Raw genomic sequence first — 15,334 nt, 5'->3', positions numbered from 1 at the left:
TTGTATTGCCTGTATTATTTTCTGACATGACTTTTTCTCCCAACGTTTGTCAGGTTATCCATGATGATGAATGTAGCTGTAGAACATTCACTTTCACTACTATTGTAATATTCCACCATATGAATATATCCATTCTACTATTAATGAGCATTTAAGCTGTTCTCCCTTATGAACCGTGATGCCAATAAGCTTCCTTGTACCTGTCTACTAGTGCACAGTGCAAGAGTTTCTCTAGGATGTGAAGCTACAGGTAGAAATTCTGAGTAGTTGGATACGGGCATCTTCAATTTTAACAAGTAATGCCTAATTCCTTTCCAAAGTAATTGTACCAACTTAAATCCCACCAGCAGTAGTATATAACCTTGCCAATATGTGCTATTATATGATTTTTTTTCCTTGTTGCCAATCTGATGGTTATAAAATAGTGTCTTACTGTGGTTTTGATTTCCAGTTCTATTATTAATAGTTACTATTAAAAATGAGGTTGTGCATCATTTCGTATGTTTATTGGCCACTCAAGATTTCTCTTCTAGGAAATGGCTCTTTATGCCTTTTGCCTTACATTGCTATATATCTTTTGGTTAAGCTTTTTCTAAGTACTATGCACAGGACTAGGAGTTTTCACAGAGGTTATCCATTAATCCTTACAACCTACTGCCTTGAATCCTTTTTTGGAGCAAGGGATTTATGTATATTAACAAATCTTTCCTGCTGCATAAGGTACCTATCTATAGATACAAACAAGAAAAAAGAAACATTATGTAAGTTTCCTAACTTGTTAGCAAAGTGTTATGCATCAAGACCCAACACATTTATTTTGGGAATGACCTTAATTCTAGCTTTGTTTCACAAATATTATCTGAAACAGCATTATTTTTATCAGTTAAAAAGTTGGTTATTTTTCATTAAAAAATAGCATATATTTGAAAAAGAGAATTACAAAAGACAGCGAGGGGCTAGTGGTCTAGCTCCTTGCAACTAGTGTAGACCATAGACCAGAAGCATCAGCCTCAAGGAGATTGTTAGAAATGCAAAATCTTGAGCCTCACCTAGATCTACTGATAGGCATCTGCATTTTAAGAGATACCCCAGGTGGCTCTGGTAGGCGCTTTTTAAACTTTGAGAAGGACCGGGTAGCCGAATGGTGGTAGACCCTATGTGTGAGATCTATTTACCCCTTGGATGGAAAGATCTTTGCTTTTTCGGCACATATAGAGTAAAACTATGCCTGCTATTACTAAATATAAGTGCTTGAATTTATGCGGGGCCCACTTAGGTGAAATGGAACTGAGAATAAGCAAATAACCTTGATCCATGAGGTAGGATTCTAGTTTTGGTGCCCAGGGGAGAAAAACAAACAAAAAAACCAGAACAAACAGTTTAGCCTGAAATATATTTATTTTTTCCAGTATGATCCATAAAATTGATCCAATTTTTCTCATCATTTTGAGTGTATGGTTCAGTCTGACAGTCTTACATTAACTAGATGGGTTCAACTAATACATTTTCCAGCCATAGGAATATAGAAATCATTTGTATCAACACTCATTTTACAGATGAGACGCATGAAGCATCACACAATTAAGCGAGAGATCACAGGGCGCTTAGTGGCAGGATGAGAGTCCCAGTCTCAGGCTTTTCCCACTCAGAGGCCCAGATTAGGAATTTCACAGCTTTTTAGATACCTCTTCTGGTCCAAACTCGATAAAATGCAGCTCTTTTCATGATTAGGGGAATAAATTAATATTTTGGGAAAACAGCTTGATAATCCAACAAAGACAGCTACAGCAATTTTCTACTGAATGGTTTCTATCACACCCACCTATTTCAATCCCTGTAGTAATTAAGTTGTTTTTAATTAAGTGTGACTTTCTAACTCCAGTGCAGTGTTTGGACCTAAAGAAACATCTGACACTCAGGCTTTTCCACTCTTCTCACCATATCCTATCCTAGAACTCCAAGTACAGACTTAAAAACTTAACACTAGTGACTTTCTAATCCCTAAATTGCACTGATTTAGGAAGACCCCGCACTTGCTGGGGCGGTCCCGCCTCCAGAAGGGCAGAGGTGGACTGAGCCTATTGTTCTAGGCTTCCTTTCTTTGTTCACTCCCAGCTTCTGCCAGTCACCCTAAGCAGTTCTTCTGCTCTCAGAGATCTAAAAAAGGTTTGGGGTTTTCCCTGCTGCTGGGCTACCTTATGACAAATATTGTGCTCCCCTATTTTAAAACTTCCCTTTTCCCATAAAGAGCATTTCTGCAGACACTGGGAAATTTTACAACTAATAATAAACACAAGGATTCAAGCAGCTCAAAGGGGTTTACAGGTATTTTAAAAACCATAAAAGAAGGATACAAAGGAGAGAGAAGGGATTGGGTGGAGGGAAGTCAAGGGCACTTTTACTTTATCTGAATTGTTAGAAGTTTTTGCAAAGAAAACATATCCATGTAGTACTTAAATAATTAAAAGTAAGTAGGTGTATCTTGGGTATAATGGCTTGCAGAGGTGAACCACACTCTTCATTGAGCAGCATTTCATTGAGTGGATGTACCTTAAATTATTTAACCTGTTCACTTTTGATGAACATTTAGGTTGTTTCCAGTTTTTGTTTTCAAATATTACAATTAACACCTTTTAATAACCATATCTGAGTATGGGATTGTAAATATATATTTGGAATAAATTGCTACTAGAGGAATCTCAATATCAGAAGGCATGCACATTTAAAAATGTTACAGATATGGCCAAACTGCTTTTCAAAAAAGAAAAAAGCAGCATCCTTCAACTATAATTGATCATTGATTCTTTGTTTCTGAGCACCTTTGTGTAAGAAAGGAATAAGTTTCGTTTTCACATAGAGACAGCATGGAATAAGGGAAATGGAGGCAAAACCAGTTTAAAGAAGCCCCAGACAAAGAGAAGAGAGAATCTGCCTGATGTAAAGAGACATGAGGTAGTATCAGAGGCGGGAACTCACAGCAAAAAAATAAAAATTTGGCGGGGGGACTGGCTAATCAGTTCAAAATCTTAATAATGAGCTAGTTGGCTCTCTGGGATTGGCTGTACAAATTAAAATCTCAAAAGATGAATTAGTTAGTGTTCTCGGATAGGCTGTAACCTCTGTAGTACCCAGTCAATGGGGAAACAGGGGAGGGACTTGCGAATTAGGAGTAGGAGATTTAAACATCGCCATTCTCTTCCTCGGGCGCGCCAGCCTTCCTTCCATGTGTTTGGCTGGACGCCCTATCTTGCAAGATAGTAAATAAATTCTTTTCTCCTCCAGAACCGAGAGAGCGTTTATTCCCTTACAGGTACCACTTTATTTCCGACAACTTGGGGGCTCGTCCGGGATCCAAAGCTTCGGAGGGGGACCCCCGAGGTGGACAAAGGGAAGGCGCGCCCCGCTGATTGAGCGGTCTCGGACTCCGCCATTGGGGGCCCATCTCCGGCAGCTAAAGGGCCCGAGACCAGATGCTTGAATCTGCCGGTTGTGGATGAGAAAAGGGGGAAATGAAAAGGCCTGCCTCTGGTTAACCAGGCAACTCCGTGCACGGACCAAGGTAAGGAAAGAAATATTATATAACCTTGGTGGTTAAAGCATTCTGAGAGTCTAGGGCTGATCCTGAGGGAAAGATGCCCAAACAAGACTCAGAATGGGGACATTCTGATGAGCCTAGAGCTGATCCTAAGGGAAAGATGCTCAGGCAAGACTCAGAATGGGGAATAGAGGCAGTCAGCCGGCTGGGAATAAAGGGAAGGGGGTACCTTTAGGGTCCCTGGGGAACATTCCTCTAAATAATCCATTGGGAAACATGTTAAAACATTGGGCTAAAAGTAATTGGACCAAGGGAAAGGGTAAAAGAAAACGATCAAATATTATTGTTATGTTTAGACAAAAAAAAAAAAAAAAAAAAAAAAGGCATTTTGCTGCCAAATATATTCTGGCCAAAATATAAGGCAGATAAGAGTTGGCTTTGTGCTGACCTCGTGTGTCATGTTAATAAAAATAAACCTTTTTCCAAGGCAGAATTGAACTGTGCCATGTGGTGGCTGCAGGAAAAAAAAAAAAGAAACTAAAACCTGGGATAAGCATTCCCCCACCTTATGGTTTCCCCTCCCCCACTGGGGCGGGAACCATTAAAGCCTGGGGTTTTAGTGGAAGCAGTCTATGCCCCCAGGCAATTGGAGAGTCAGTTAATGCTGACTGCTCCAGTAATTACAACCCACCAAAAGTTAAGAAAAAAAAAAAAAAATGGAGAGATTTCCAAAAGTTTCTGTTTCTAAAGGCTCTTAAAGAAAGAAAGGTAAGAATCATTAATAAAAAGCCTAGCAAGGCTAGCTGAATAACAATTAACTTAATTCTTAAACTCTGGTTTATGTAAATATCCCTTTCTTGGGAGAAGAAAGGGAAATGGGAAAGAGGGCCGCTATGAGAGAAAGAGAGAGACTGCATCCACCTAAAATAAAATTGGCTGTACCCATATCCCCAAAGAACAATGAAAGTTGAGGTCTGAAGTCAAGTGGTCTCAGGCTGGGAGAGTGGAGTGGCCCACATGCATGAAAAGGGTGAGTTTGCCCTGGGGGTTGAGGGTGGGCCTTCCGCCTCAATGCTCTAGAAAAGTTTTGCCGCCTCAGGACCCAGAGGGTGGAGCACATTCCCAGGGGAATGCGAAAAGCCTGGCCGCCACCCCACTGTTCAGAGAAGGTAGAGCCTTTACCCCGAAGAGGCAGAGTCTGGGTGGCACCCCGATGTTTAAGAAGGGTGGGGCCAAAAAGGTAATCTCCCCAACATCACCCCAGACTTTGAAAAGAAAAGGGCTGCCACAAAAGCCTCTAAAAAGGGTTGGACTCCCACTCCCTCAAGCCCCAAGAATACAATGTCATTCTGTTAATAACTCAGACTTTAAAAGGTCAGTTATATAAAGGAATTTTAGCCTAATATTCAGAGAAGATCCAAAAATCGATGAACGGCTGAATAAGCCATTAGAGGAAATATTCAGAGAGTCAACAAGCCAGGGAGGAAACAGACAAAAGTGAGATAGAAAAGTAATTGGAGCAGTTTAAAAAAAAAAAAAAAAGGAGGAAGGGAATTTGTAGCATGGGGTTTGTGTGATTCTCTATTCATATACTTATGTGGGGCTAAACAGGTATTAATAAATACATTTACATATTTTAGTGTGCTGTGTAATTAAGTCTAAGGCATGTGGAAGCTACATTTAAAGTCCCTTAATGTGTGTATCAGGGTATACAGGAAGTTATATGCACATTTTTTAGGACTGTATTTGGATGCATTCTGAGAGTTAAAACTTCATGAATCTAATGGGAGTTTAAGTTGTATGTTTACACAGGAATGTGGGATAGTTGTATTTGTATGTAATAAAAGCATGTAATATAATTACGTAGGAGTCTTTCAAACTGTGAAAGTTTGTCAGTGTGTAATTTAAAACTTGGCAAAAATTTCCTGTGTACTCATCTATAGTAAACTGAAGCTATTTCTTTGTGTCTTTATAGCATATACTAGTTTGTGTGTACTCTAAAGCTGGGCAATTGTGTGCAGTTTCACAATAGTGTGAAAAATGAAAAAAAAAAAGTGAGAAAAACTGTGTAAAAGTTTTCTATGTATGTGTAACAGTAGTGTATTGGCTATACATGCTTGTAAATGGGAATGTATGTCTGTTTCATATGGTTATGAGTGTGTATATGAGTTATATGTGTCTGTGTTCCAGATATATGAGACTGTGTATTCTTGTAAAAAGCAGAATAATTTTTCTGATATATTTTGGGCAAAAGCAAAAGGTCCATACTCAAAGTGCAAGTAAATGTTCCTATAAAAGGGTTTAAGGTTCACTAAAGCTGAATTAAACAAACTTAGAACAGTGAATGGTTCATATCTCTTCCCAGGTCTCCATTTGGTAATGCCAGGTTGCTATCTTAACATTGAGTCTAATAGGAATAAAGACACCACATATATTGTCAAATACTACACACCAAGGCTTGTCCTCCTCTCCCTGGAGAGTGGGTTTTTACTCATCTAACAGCAAAACTTGTGTGTATGTTCAGGGTATGCATATATGTGAATCACGTATATTCAAGCATCACTAAACTAGGTGTACTAAAAACTGAATTTTAAGTTAGCATTTAAGAGTGGTAAGCCTTTTTATGTTCATTAATCTTAGGTTATTGTAAATTATAGTTGTCCTTTAGTCTAATTGTTCCAGCCCGAAATGTTGGTAAGTTCTTGCTGCTCTTCATGCACATGACTTCAGGAGTGTCTGTACCTAAAGCAGGTATTAGCAGTTTTACACTAGGGGAGTCATTAGAGGGGTGCAAGCCATGTGTAATTTAGTACTTAGGCAATTATAAGGTGTAGGCCTTTGGTTTTTTGGTTTGCCTTTCCCCAGGAGGACTGGAGAGCTCCCCTCCCTAGACACAAAGGATCTTTTTCTTAAGAATTATATACTGGCCTTGTCTTCTACTTTATCATCTCTCAGGCACCGTGGACTGTTGGCTCAGACCCCGCCTCTTGAATTTGCTGCCCATCGACATCAGCCTGGCAGCTGGGTTCTGATCCAGTCGTGGAAAGAATCCAAACTTCAACCGATCTGGGAAGGACCCTATCAAGTCTTGCTGACAACTAAGACGGCAGTCCGAACGGCAGAAAGAGGCTGGACTCATTACACACGAGTGAAGGGACCGGTGCTTGAACCAGACGATAAGTATCCAGCAACTCAACCTGAATCCTGGAAAGTGACTCCTACCTCAGATCCCCTAAGGATCACCTTAAATAGGCAACAGTTGAAAGAACATACTAGGAGGGAGGAAGGGCTGGATTAAACCCTATGTTTGCATTGTGCTCTGTGTATAGCTTAATGATGAAATTGCTTATACTGATCATAATGTTCTATATTCAAGGAGTAACAGGTTCTGCTAAGCTGGTTATAAGTGTAGTCAAAGGCTTAAAGTCTCAAACTGTACAATTTGATGTCTGTCAAGTAATGAGCTGTAAAAATCTAAAACATCAGCAACAACTGAGGAAGGAATATAAGCATTTATGTAAGCAGACTGTTCAAGTAGAAAGCAAGATTGTTGGGGAGCAAACATTTGAGAGTATAACTTATGAGACACCTAACCCCTGTTATTCTTGGAACACTGCTTGGTGGACCACACAGTATGAGGGATGGGTCTTAACCCAGGTTGAAGGAAAAACCATTAAGGAAAACTTGGCTGGAATTTAACTCTCCAGTACAAATTGACCCCAAGGTCATTAGAATACTTAAGGCCAAAGACTTAAAGCAAACCACAGAAATAGAGACAGGTTATGGAAATACAAATGCCTGGGTAGAATGGGGCAAACATACCATCCAGAGTCTAAACAGAAGTAACTGTTTGCTTGTACAACCAAACAACCCACTGTTCAGATTATGCCCTTCCCCTTGGGGATGAAAAAGCATGAAAGGGAGTTTAAATGTATAACACTCCTCTTTCAAAATGCTGCTACTGGTGAAAGTTGTAGTACGTTGTCCTCCCTTTTCCCTCCAGTCCAGGAGGGAAGTGTCAAAGCCATACCAGCATCTCACCTTGGTCCGGGAAACCACTCTGCCTGTCTCTCCAGATGGGAAGAAGGGCTCCAGAATCTTGGTACCATGGCTTTGTGTACACAGGTGTGGAATGTGAGCAAGGATAGTACTGGCAACTTCTCCAGCCTAACTATACCCCGAGCAGACCTCTGGTGGTACTGTGGGAAGGGCATCCTCTGGGCAACACTACCTGAAAGGTGGGGAGGAACCTGTGCTCTGGTTCAATTGGCTATCTCATTTACCCTGGCATTTGAAAGTAATAAAGTACCAACCCAAGGCAAAGGAGAAAAGAAAAATGTACAAAGTGTACCTAGTTCCTTCAATAAAAAATGTTTGTAAATAGTATAGGGGTTCCCCAGAAAGTTCCTAAAGAGTTTAAAGCTAAAAATCAATTAGCTGCAGAATTTAAATCATCCTTATTCTGGTGGGTCACCATCAATAAAAATGTCAATCATCAGCTAAAATTTATCAACTATACCAGGAATGTCATTAAAAAATAGCAGAACAGTTAGATGCCACTAGCCGAATGGCATGGGAAAACAGAATGGCCCTAGACATGATGCTAGCTGAAAAAGGAGGCATCTGTGCTATAGTTGGGGGAAATTGTCGCACATTCATCCCCAATAATACCGCACCTAATGGAACTATCACCAAAGCCCTACAAGGCTTAACAGCCTTATTTCAAAAACTAGAAAAGAATTCTAGCATTAACAACCCACTCATAGAATGGTTGGAAAATTGGTTCGAGAAATGGAAAGGAATTGCAACATCTATTTTAATTTTCCTTATCATTCCAGCCAAAATGTTTATAACAGATGGGTGCTACATAATCCCGTGTGCTCAAAGGCTAGTTCAAAAACCCATCAAAACCACTAGAATCAAAAATAAAAAAAAAGATCCCTATGATAAAAAAATGTGAAAAAGCCCTTAGCAAATTTGAGAATCTAAAATGTGAAAACTAAAAGTGTTTAAAAAGAAAGAGGAGGGAATCTGTAAGAAAGGAATAAGTTTCGTTTTCACATAGAGACAGCATGGAATAAGGGAAATGGAGGCAAAACCAGTTTAAACAAGCCCCAGACAAAGAGAAGAGAGAATCTGCCTGATGTAAAGAGACATGAGGTAGTATCAGAGGCGGGAACTCACAGCAAAAAAATAAAAATTTGGCGGGGGGATTGGCTAATCAGTTCAAAATCTTAATAATGAGCTAGTTGGCTCTCTGGGATTGGCTGTACAAATTAAAATCTCAAAAGATGAATTAGTTAGTGTTCTCGGATAGGCTGTAACCTCTGTAGTACCCAGTCAATGGGGAAACAGGGGAGGGACTTGCGAATTAGGAGTAGGAGATTTAAACATCGCCATTCTCTTCCTCGGGCGTGCCAGCCTTCCTTCCATGTGTTTGGCTGGACGCCCTATCTTGCAAGATAGTAAATAAATTCTTTTCTCCTCCAGAACCGAGAGAGCGTTTATTCCCTTACAGGTACCACTTTATTTCCGACACTTTGTGAGGTAGATGAATAAAACATTCCAGTAGCTTTAAAGATTAACGACAAACTAAGGATCGCTTGTAATTATATATTTCACTAGAATAGCCATTTTCAAAGTTCGATTTAGGTGTCACCTGGGATCCATAATGAATCAATCAACAAATATTTATTAAGTGGCCAATTATGAACACTGCTCCTAAAATTGTTTATAATTTGTATTAAGTAAAAAGGAGCTGCTGTAACAACTGTATAAGGATCTACTTTTGATGAAAAAAGCAAGGTGCAGAATTGTTTTTATAGAATGGTACATCCTATGTAACAATGAGATAAATTTGCATATTTATACATAAAGAAATTGTGGAAGCAGACTCCAGAGAAATGGATGAGGTAGGGTGGGAAAGAAACTTTTCTCTGTACACATTTTTATATTGTTTATGTGTCTTATACATTTCTGAAAGAAAAAAATATATAAAAGCTTTAAAAATAAAATAAATGTACAAAACACATATAAATAAAGATTGGTTATCTTCAGCAGAAGCAGACCATCCTAACCTTATTTTATAAATACCTCACTAATAGATTAGGCTATGTCCCCAAGTATCTTTAAATTAACTTAAAGTTTAAATTAACTAATATAAGACAAAATGCGCTGTTAGAAACATCTACAGGTAAATGGCTTGTAAAACTTCTGGAAAAAAGACCATGAGAGAGTCAGAACTATTTGTAAAGACTATACTCTGCTCCTAATGAAAGAAGTTATCTAAATAGAAATATTCCCTGGATGGAAAAAAATAAAATGGTAAGCTATATTTACATGATGGGATTGTTTGTTAATTCATTAATTTTCCTCACCATACTATTTGTTGGTCTTCATGAAACCCCACTCCACCCTGCTGCTTTGTGTCTAGGTCTTTTGTAATTCCTTTCCTAGGAATTTTTACAAAAGGGAAAACCAAAAGCAGCTTAAAGTCGAGTGCTCTTCCGGTCTTTTGTAAAAGTGTAAGCACAGTGAAGAGGGGGAGGGGAGAAGAAGAAGGCGGCACCTGCCTGTGAGTAACTTGGGGAGGGGGGATGCTGAACACGGAGTCTCCTAGATGGGGAAAGGTCCTGGAGTTATCAGCAATGCTCTTACTTCTTTGGGACCCCAGGGAGGAGTAAAGACCTTAGAGCAGAAAGGGGCATGTAGGATGAGTGGACCCCAACATGTTCCGCTTGGGTGCAAGTGTCCGTACCCCATGGAACACAGTGCCATTGCACATTTAGTGACCACATGGCTTGCAACCAAGATTTTTGTAGCACTACAGGTGAGAAATTTGAGTTCTTCCCCTGGCACCCCAGGTATAACACAAAGTGCCTTCAACAGTGTTTGCTAATCAATTTCCTATCACCTTAGTCTGATGGGGGCCAAAATTTGAAGGTAAAATTAATACTTCCTTATTTTGCATATGCACTAAAATTCATGCTCAATATGTTAGTTTAAATGAGAATATCTTTTTGGATATTTGATTGTGATAGACACAATTATAGTCTCCCCAAGATGTCCATGGTCTAATTCCTGGAATCTGTAAATATGTTATGACTTTAGATGGAGAAAGAGACTTTGCAGATGTGATTAAATAAAGGACCTTGAGGTGGAGAGATAATTCTGGATTATTTATAATGGCAAGGATTTTTAAAAGTGAGAGAGGGAGGAGGAAGAGGAGGTCAGAGTCATGTGATGCTTGAAGGATTCAACCCACCATTGCTGTATTTGAAGATGGAAGAAGAGGGCCGTCAACCAAGGAATGTGGGTGCTTCTAGAAACTGGAAGAGGCAAAAAACAAAACAAAACAAAAAACGGATTCTCTCCTAGAACCTTCAGAAAGGAACACAGCCCCTAGAGCCTGAGCGTAGCGTCATTCCTGGAGGTTATAAGATGGCACTTGAGGAATGGGAACTCACACAATTGAATTTCTGAGCCTGCTAGTAGTACATTGACCCACTTTGTGACATTAGCTTGGGATGACTAAATTAAATGAACACACATTAACGGCTATTAACAATACTAGCCCGGTCAGTAGTAAGGGCCAGAGAAAGGTACAAAGAATAAATGCTATTCAGAGAAGCTTGGAGGAGTGAGAGATCCAAAGCTCTCTTCTGATAGGGAAGACCTGAGGTGTTTATAGAGAAACTGGGGCTTGAATTAGGGTTTATATGAGTCAAATACCAGAAGCAAATTTAGTTACAGCAGAAGAACTTAGTGAAAGATAACACTGGAGAGGCAGACTGGAAACGACGTCTGTAGGAGTCCTCTGGGCTGTTGGATTGGGTAACTGGGAGCCACTGAAGGTTTTGGTGAGGATCGTGATGAAAACAGTTTTGAGAGAGATTCATAGGTATCTGTGGGGTTATGCTTCTATGAACTAGGCTAACGTTTAACTATAGTCTGGATTCAAACATAAAATGCAGAGACAACAGGGATTATCTGGTGGGAACAAACCAGATCATGGCAAGATGCTCCTTTTACTTTGTGTTGAATACTGTTTCAGTCACATTGCAGTATGGGGAGCAGAAGAGCAAATAGTACTCTATGAAAAGAAAAATCTTACAGCATGAGCCAACTTTAATAGGCGCTCAAATTCTGAGGCCTGAGGATTTATTATTCCAGTGCTTCAGAGGCTGAGGTCCCTCTGGATTCTCAGAAGTAAGAAAATATTTATTTTGAAATAAAGCAAATTTATAGAAAAATCTACTTAGTACTAGTCTCTAAACTATTTATGACTTCAAATTTTCTGCCAATCTTGACTGTGGTCTGTATATAGATTTAGCACAGTTATAATTAGAATGCCAATTATTTGGTGCTCTATCTTTTGAATTTAGTTCATTTCATTTGCACTTTTCTACATATTGACGTAATATATACACTTTAAATTTTATGTAGCTATATAGCTTACCAGGTAGCTAAGGTGCCATAGTTTGCTTAGTTATATCCCGTTGTAGGCCATTTTATTTGTTACTTAGTTGGCTAGTTGGTTCATTCATTCATTCATTCATTTATGGTAAAACTACCCATGTATTCATTCTCAGCATATGGACATAAAGTCATAGCTCCTGCTTGGAAGGAACATACAGTCTAGGAGAGACAGCTATGGACAGCAAGTATAAAACTGTATTCCCTAAGGTGCGATATGAACCCCATTGTTCCAGAAACATCTACCAGGCCTCAGTACATTCCCGAGAAGCTACACATTCCCCACCTCACTAACAGTGGCAGCAAGCCCAGGACAAGTTCCTTTTTCCTGGGTATGATTCCCATGGGGTTATGGGAGACAGGGCAACAGGGGACCACCTTAAATAAAACCCCCTCAGCTGTGGAAGTGGTGAGCAAGACAGGAGGCCAGATCACGCCAGGTTCAAACATGGCTGTCAAGGGAAACAGGAGGGTCTGGTTTTATTGTCCCACAGTTTTCCTTGGGAGGAAACGTGGGTGTGGTAGGCACAACAGGTATCTCCTGGCTGAGTGGTTGACAGTTAGAGGGGGTTAAGGAATTAAGATTCTTTTGTCATGTTATTTTAGGATGAAAGACATCTGAGAATCTTCATATGTAATTTGCCAGATAAAATTCAGGATACTCAGTTACATTTGATTCTCAGATAAACAATGAATGCTTTTTAAAGTACAAGTATATCCCAAATATTGTAATTGAGATAAGGTTGCTAAATCTAGGGACCCTATTCATATGCCAAGAGGAAAGAGTAGGGATGAGAGGGGATCAGAATCCTCTGAGAAGTTAACTTTGAATGGCAGGGTCCCTTTGAGAGAATAAATGAAGTTAGGGAAGGTGCAGGAAGCTGAAGGGATTCTTCTTTTCTCTGAAATCAGAGGAGGAGAGAAGTAGGAAGCAGGGATTTTGAGGAGAGAGCTAGAGCTTGCCACAGTAGTTGAAAGCAAGAGGATGTGACCAGGGCCGCCGTTTTGGTTTCCTGGTTGCTAAAACAGATCTGTGCAACAGGCTGGCTTAAACAACAGGAATTTATTGGCTCATGGTATTGAGGCTAGGCATCATCAAGGCAATGCTTTCTCCCATTAGACTGTGGCATTCTGGAGCTGGTTGCTGGCTCTGCTGGTTTGGAACTGTTACATACCCAAGAAAATACCATGTTCTTTTAATCCATTCTTGTGGGTGCAGACCTATGGTGGGTAGGACCTTTGATTAGGTTGTTTCAATTGAGATGTGACCCACCCAATTCAAGGTGGGTCTTAATCCTTTACTGGAATCCTCTATGAAAGGATAAAAGGCAGGAGAGCATAGAGAGAAATGCCCAGAGACATTTGGAGACAGCCATTGAAACCAGAACCAGGAGAGAAGGAACATCAGATGTCACCACGTAGCTTCCCATGTGCCAGAGGAACCCTGGATGCCAGCAGCCTTTCCCCAGAGAAGGCATATTCCTCTTCCTGCCTTAATTTGGACATTTTCATGGACTTAGAACTGTAAATTTGTAACCTAATAAACACTGAAAAAGCCAATCCATTCCAGAATATTGCATTCTGGCAGCTTCAGCAAGCCAGAATTGGTGATCTTTGGTCCCTGGCTTTTCTGTCACATGGCAATGCACATCGTGGCTTCTCCTGGCTTCTTGGTTCTGTTGACTTCCAGCTTCTGGCTGCTCCCATGTGTCTTTCTTCTCTGAGGCCTTCTCAATAAGCTTCCAGTAATAGGATTAGGGCCCATCCTGATTCAGTTGGGCCATACCTTAACTGAAGTAACCTCATCAAAAGTCCTACTTACAGGAAGTGAGATACGGTAGGCTAGTATAGGTTAGAATGAAATAGTGACACATCACAAAGTAATTTGGGCAGAGAAAAAAAAATATATTTACAGTCCCCCAAGGAGCTGGGGGAAGGTGCAGAAGTGTTGCATTTTCTCACCTGGACTGGTGTTGATGTTGTCACAAACATTGGGACTGGCGGTTTGATGTGCTGAGCCCTCTATCGTGGGACTTGCCCTTATGAAGCTCGTTACTGCAAAGGAGAGGCTAAACTTGCATATAATTGTGCCTAAGAGTCTCCGCCTGAGTACCTCTTTATTGCTCAGATGTGGCCCTCTCTCTCTCTAACTGAGCCACCTCGGCAGGTGAACTCATTCTCCACCCCCTACATGGGACCCGAGTCCCAGGGGTGTAAATCTCCCTGGCAACGCAGGATATGACTCCCAGGGATGAATCTGGACCTGGCATCATGGGACTGGGAATATCTTCTTGACCAAAAGGGGGATGCAAAATGAGACGAAATAGTTTCAGTGGCTGAGAGACTTCAAATGGAGTCGAGAGGTCACTCTAGTGGACATTCTTATGTGCTATATAGATAACACCGCTTAGGTTTTAATGTACTGGAATAGCTAGAAGTAAATATCTGAAACTATCAAACTCCAACCCAGTAGTCTGTACTCCTGAAGATGATTGTATAATAATGTAGATTACAAGGGGTGACAGTGTGATTTTGAAAACCATGTGGATCACACTCCCTTTATCTAGTGTATGGATGGATGAGTAGAAAAATGGGGACAAAAGCTAAATGAAAAACAGGGTGGGATGGGGGGGTGGTTTGGGTGTTCTTTCTTACTTTTTTTATTCTTATTCTGATTCTTTCTGATGTAAGGAAAATGTTCAGAAATAGATTGTGGTGATGAATGCATAACTATATGATCATACTGTGAACAGCCGATTGTATACTATGGATGATTGTATGGTATGTGAATATATTTCAATAAAACTGAAGTTAATTTAAAAAAAAAAGTCCTGTTTACATCCACAAGAATGGATTAAGTTTAAGAATATGTTTTTCTGGAGTACATAGCTCCAAGTTGCCACAGCTGCCTGTATGCTGCAGTCCAGCTGACTGTTGGCTTTGGAACCATGCTCCTTGGGTCTGTGCCTCTTTACTAACTTTTGGGCAACTTACTTATCCTCTCTGTTCTTCAGTTTCCTCATCTCTAAGATGGGCTCACTAACAGGATCCTTCATCGGTAGTGCGGATTAGGTGAGGTGATAAATGCAAAGCACTTACAGTGGTACCTAATGCACAGTACGTGTTTGCCATTATTAAATCCTAGTGGCACAAATCTCCATGGCTGGCCTTTTCTCAAGCCATTTTCTAAAGGAGAGAAGATAGATGGTTGAATTGTTCTATTTGTGTTTCTTGTTAGAAAATTAAAATTTGAGTTTTAGAAATAGCCAAATTTTGTCAATACAAAATTGAGATAATTTTTCTGATTACAAAAGTAATACATGT

The 15,334-nt window shown here is 40.0% G+C and overlaps 1 pseudogene; it reads right to left on the bottom strand.

Annotated features, from left to right (window-relative positions):
- Window positions 1-15,066, bottom strand: part of LOC119512076 — a 47,159-nt pseudogene extending 32,093 nt beyond the window's left edge.
- Between the last annotated feature and the right edge of the window lie 268 nt (window positions 15,067-15,334).

The sequence above is a fragment of the Choloepus didactylus genome, chromosome 17 (genome assembly GCF_015220235.1).
Source record: "Choloepus didactylus isolate mChoDid1 chromosome 17, mChoDid1.pri, whole genome shotgun sequence".
Lineage (NCBI taxonomy): Eukaryota > Metazoa > Chordata > Mammalia > Pilosa > Megalonychidae > Choloepus > Choloepus didactylus.
Note: the sequence above shows the minus strand (reverse complement) of the source record. Positions and strands in the feature narration are given on the sequence as shown.